Raw genomic sequence first — 5,947 nt, 5'->3', positions numbered from 1 at the left:
CAACTCCTCCCCTAAAGCATTGGGTATTTGACCATACCTGGGCACAAATCCAACTTGTGGAGGACACATCATCACCACTCACCTACAGGGTACATATGCTCCCTGCTTTAGTTGGGCCTCGTGACTTCTCTGACCAAGATCTCTGGGGCTGGAGGGCTCACCTAGGAGTTGCTTTTTGCTCAAATATGTCTGTTCTTTTGCTTTTTCAATTTGGCTTGACCTGGCTTATTGAATCGGTGGAGAAACCTATTATCGAGTTACACAGAAAACCTGTTAAGGACCTCACACCTTCCTTAGCCTGCAACTTGGGACAAATGGACATAATGACCTTGCCATTGTGAACCCTAACCACTGTACCTTGGAGTTTCTCAAAGGTGCCTACCTGTCTGGAGACATTGCAATCAGAAACATGAAAATCCACCAGAAAACTGTATCCAAGATGTCATAGAGAAACCCATGTAGGCAACAGGCTACCTTCGCTACCACTGAGGCCACTGTCCCCAGCCCCATGAGGAAAGGGATCTGGCAGATTTAGTTTGCTGTGGATGGTTGAGGGCTTACATTTTTGTTTGTTTTGCTTATTTTATGTGCATGAGTGTTTTGCCTGCATGTGTGTGCACCATGTGTGTGCAGTGCCCACAGAGGTCAGAAGATGGGGTCAGATCCCCTGGAACTGGACTTATTGTGTGCCGCCACCACCGTGTGAGTGCTGGGAACTGAACTCGGGTCCTGTGCAAAAGCAGTAAGCATTCTTAACTGCTGAGTCATCATCTCCCCAGGTCAAGGTTGTTTTGTTTTAAGTGTGACTAGCTCTTGGCTCACCTGGCCGGAACAAGCGCAGAGAGCAGCAATTCAGGAATCTGAAAAGGCAGATTCTGGGTGGGGGTGGGAGGGTCAGGCCACTCGGGAACTGTCTTCTCCCAAGAGAGTCACCTTACCCTTGTTCCTGACAGTCTACAAACAAAATAAAGACGTTAGGGGCTTTTTCTTCAAAGCTCCTGGAGAGGATGAAGCAGCTTTCCCCAGAGAAGGATGCAAACAGATGCAGGGGTGAGACAGGAACTGGGGAGGGCAGGACGAGCTCTCTGGATGGTGGACTGGCAACAGCCACCAATTACTCGCAATGAGTCACAGCCCACGCTGAAGTTTAAGAAAACAAACAGGAACACATAGAGAGGCTGAGCAGGCTGCAATAGGACATTCTGGTGAGGCAAGAGTCACTGGCTTGAACTAATTGAGTTGTCTTTCAACTCAGGCACAGGTTAAACCCACTTCTCATTCTGGGCATGTCCTTGCTCCAGAGTGGGCATGTGAGTTATTGGAAAAGAGGATTTGATTTACCGGGACTGGGTTGGACTGCAGCTGGGACCAAAGAGCAGGGTGTGCCTGAAACAAGCCTTCCAAGTGGAGCCGCTGGGGTTCACCCCTGCAGGACACTGCACCCCGCATCTTGATATTCAAGGATGTGCCTTTGGGTGAGCACACTGCCAGGTCCAAGGGTCCTGTTTCAAAATGCCCCTTCCACTGCAGGCTAAGAGCTTGCAGCAAGCTCTTCTGTCCCTTTTTATCTTGAGGGTTTGGTGGGAACTCCATTGGGAGAAGAGCAGTGTAATTTGAGACCCGATTTTGGGGGGGGGGGTTGTGCCAGTTCCTTCTGTTCTTCTTCCCCTCCCTCCCTTCTCTTTTCCTCCCTCCTCTTCTCTCTCTCTCCTTCCTCCCTCCCTCCTTCCCTCTCTCCCTTCCTCCCTTCCTCTGGTCCTTTCTACAGGATTTCATATAGTCCAGGCTGCCGGCAAACTCCCAGTGTAGCTGAGGACCATTTCCCAAATGTTATGATCACCGTATCTGACCCCTTGCTTGGTTTATGTGATGCTGGGGATCAAACCCAGGGCCTCATGCATGCTATCAGAGCATCCCAACCCTGTGCGACATTCGAAGCCCCCCTTTTTTCTTCATTAACAAACAAAAGGCTGGAGAGATGGCTTTAATGATGAAGGGGACTGCTGATCTTCCAGAGGAGCCAGGTCCTATTCCAGCCCCCACAGAGTCTCTCACAACTGTCCCTAACTCCGGTTCCAGAGGATCTGACACCTTCTTCTGACCTCCACAGGCACCGCATTCCCATTGGCACACAGATATACATACAGGCAAAATGCCCAAACACATAACAGTTTTTTGTTTAATTAGCATACAAAATAATGGGCTTCACTGTGACACTTTCATACACATGTGTTATTATATTTCATTATAAATTGTGCTCCTGCATTGCTCCCATTTGGGGTTTATCTTGAAAGCCATGGGCATGGAGCAGGGACAGGATACAGCATACAGAGGGGAGCTGTTAACCAGGGTCTTCTAGAAGCTCACACCCTCCCTCATCATGAATGTCTCTGGAACTGTTCTCAGGGTAGCCCTGGTATGCTCAGAAATTCCCCCATCCCCCACCCCCACCCCCCCAAAAAAAATCTATTCGTAGCCAGAGCCCTTCTGTACACTTCTGCGTCTTTCTGCTCTTTCAGTACCACTCAGACATCCTTCACTGGGATAATTCACACCTATTATCCGCTCAGGGAGAAAAAGCCCACCTAGAAGCCAACTGTGACTTCTCAGACTAGCAAAACACCCTAAGCAAAGCTGGGTTGTTTGTAAACAGTTGTACACAGCTCACTCTTTTGGAGGCCCAAAGTCCAAGACCACACAGCATTGGTGCTGGGTCCCCAACATGATGGAGCTTTTGTGTGAGTGTTAGGGGGATATCATGGGTTGAGGCAGGAAGCTAGAGAGTGGGGGGAGTGGAAGTGGGGGTATGGACTAGCTTTTCTTTTCTTTTTTTTTCCTTTGGCTTTTCGAGACAGGGTTTCTCTGTGTAACAGCCCTAGCTGTCCTGGAACTCACTCTGTAGACCAGCCTGGTCTTGAACTCACAGAGATCCACCTCCCTCTGCCTCCAGAGTTCTGGGATTAAAGGCGTGTGCCACCACGCCCCAGCTTGGGCCAGCTTTTCTATAGAAACCTTTTCTCATGAGCACTAACACATTCTATAAGACGGTATTAAACCCTTGCAAACTGTGGCAGTTTTAACCATCAACTTGACACAATTTAGAATCAATCATTTGGGAAGAGAGGCTTACCGAGAAATTATCTAGATCAGGTGGGCCTGTGGGCAGATCTGAGGGAAGAGTGTCCTGAGGGTTCATTGACATGAGAGGACCCAGCCCATGGTGGGTAACACCAATCCCTAGGCAGGGGCCCCTGAACATTGTAGGAGGAAAGAAGTCGAGCTAAGAGAAAGAAAGGAAGGAGGCAGTCAAGAATCCACATGTATAGTCTCTTTCTGCTCTTGATGGAATTTTTTGTAACATTTTAAGTTCCTGCCCTGACATCCCCACAGTAATGGCTTGTCACCTGGAACTGTGAACCAAACAAACTATTTCTTCCATAAAGTGTTTTATGTTGGGGCATTTTATACAGTAATAAAGCTGTAACCCAAGGGTAGCCCTACAATGGCCTAACTACCTCCCACAAGGCCCCATCTCTCAAAATTCCTATCGCCTGTCATATCACCATGGCAACAACTGAGCTTCTAATACATGAAGTTTTGGGGGAACAAACCACATTGGAACCCAATGCCCATCGTGTAACAGGCACAGCAACCAACCTCAACAGCTTTTTACAAGCGATAATAGCATCTGCAAACCTCAAAGAGCTCTGCAGACAGCTGTGGTCTCTGCAAGTACCTACAGGCTCTGCAAACTGCTGCGTATTTTAAACAATCCCCATTTTAAAATGTAAGCTCAAAATTTTGACGAAATTATAAACGTGAAGCTCTGCAAACAGGGCTGGCTTCTGCAAATGACGGTGGAGTTTGAAAGACTTTGCAAAAAAGAAAAAAAAGTGACCGACTCCAAAATCCCTCTAGTCTGCCAGCAACTGTGGGTCTGTAGTAGCTGAACCATATAAACACAACACTGTAGGGGGCCAGGGAAGGGCTCAGTTGGTAAGGTGCTCATTGTACGTGAGGACCTGAGTTTAGATTTCCCAGCACTGACATAAAAGTTGGATATAGTCTCAAGGGCTGGAGGCACACAGACAGACTGATCTCTCAAACTCGTTGGCCAGGCACCCTAGACAAATTGATGAGCTCCAGGTTTAATGAGAGACCCTGTCTGGAAACATAAGATGGGGAGTGACTGAAGAGGACACTGACATTGACCACATGCACATATACACCTGTGTGTATACACCCTCATGCACATGTGTATACAACACACATGTATACACACACACACACACACACATGCACACATGCACGCATGCACGCACAGAACAACAATCAGAACAGGAATACAGTTGAAGGTTCCAATTCCAAAAGACTGCTAGGGTTTTTGAAGCTGTTTATCATTCATTCTTTCCACAAGAAAAATCTCTTAGGGTAAAGATGGGGTGGAGTGGAAGACAGACAAACACATTCAGACAAGCAGCAGCCGGGAGATAGCTCAATGGCAGTGCACTTCCCCAGCATGCACACGGCTTTGGGTCTGGACACTGGTTAGGGGCTCTGCTTATGTTGGAAAGAGGTCATCTCAATAAGCAAACACAGAGGGAGCTGTTTTTGTGTTAGCATGGTGCCAGGCACAGTGGAAAAGGGGAAGCGACATGTCCCCTTGTTGTGTGTGGAAATTCAAACAGCCCTGAGCCTTTTCTGCCAGCTGTTCTGAATACCTGCACGCAGCTCAGATTGATTCCTCTGAGTCATGGTTACTATGTATCTGACTAATATCCCTGGTTAGCTGTGGCAATAAAATCCATTATAACCGGCCTGAGTACCGCATCTAAAGGTGATTGACACTTCTGCTGAAGGTTGCTGGCATCATACCTGGGAACACCTTTTCTGTACAGACAGAAACACTTTAAGTGTGGATCCAGACTCTGGGTGGGACTGCATGCATAGCACTATCCCAACCCATGATGCCCGCGGGCTCCTGAGTGTCTTTGTGTGTCCATGAGAATGAGAGCGAGGCTGAGGTCACTGCTCCATCACAGCAGAAAAACAAGAACAACAACAAAAGACATTAGATAGATAGATAGATAGATAGATAGATAGATAGATAGATAGATAGATAGATAGATAGGTAGATAGGTAGGTAAATAGGTAGATAACAGATAGATGATAACAATGGCAAGTATCAAGGATGATCATGAGAGTGAGGGAAATGGTGATAATGAAGATGGAATTCCTTTTCCAAAGATGTCTTGATGAGCACAGAAAACTGGGTAGGAAGTCATCATCTCTCAGTATTGAAGACCTGTTGTGAAGTAATCTTTTTTTTTTTATAATTTATTTATTTTTATTTTACGTGCATTGGTGTTTTGCTTGCATGTGTGTCTGTGTGAGGGTGTCAAATCTTGGAGTTACAGACAGTTGTGAGCTGCCATGTGGGTGTTGGAGTTGAACCTGGGTCCTCTGGAAGAGCAGTCACTGCTCTTAACCACTGAGCCATCTCTCCAGTCCCCCGAAGTAATCTTTTTTTACACTGTGAGATGTGTCACTCTGACTGGTTTAATAAAAAGCTGAACAGCCAATAGCTAGACAGGGTTTCCAGGCAAAGAGGATGCTGAGAAGAAGAAGGGGAGTCACCTGCTAGATGTGGAGGAAGCAGAATGAGCAAAATGGAGACAAGGTAATGAGTTTGAGGAAGAATGTAGATTAAAAGATACTGGTTAATTTAAGTAATAGAATTTGTTAGGAACAAGCCTAAGCTAAGGTCAAGCACTCATAATTAATAAGAACTCTCTGTGTGGTTATTCGGGAGCTGGCAGGAAGGACAGGGAAAGAATGGTTAAAAAATGGTGCCCAATGTGGAGCATAGATTTCCACATAGGAAAAGAAAAGTTCCAAAAACACAAGCACAGAGCCAGATGCAACTTCCTACTTCCACAGTCTCTCA

The 5,947-nt window shown here is 46.7% G+C and overlaps 1 pseudogene; it reads right to left on the bottom strand.

The window, feature by feature from the left end:
- Positions 1 to 426: 426 nt before the first annotated feature.
- On the bottom strand, positions 427 to 545 carry LOC121832457 (small nucleolar RNA SNORA70; annotated as a pseudogene).
- Positions 546 to 5,947: the final 5,402 nt, after the last annotated feature.

This window comes from Peromyscus maniculatus, chromosome 9 (assembly GCF_049852395.1).
Source record: "Peromyscus maniculatus bairdii isolate BWxNUB_F1_BW_parent chromosome 9, HU_Pman_BW_mat_3.1, whole genome shotgun sequence".
Lineage (NCBI taxonomy): Eukaryota > Metazoa > Chordata > Mammalia > Rodentia > Cricetidae > Peromyscus > Peromyscus maniculatus.
The sequence above is the reverse complement of the archived record's forward strand: the minus strand, read 5'-3'. Positions and strand labels throughout refer to the sequence as shown.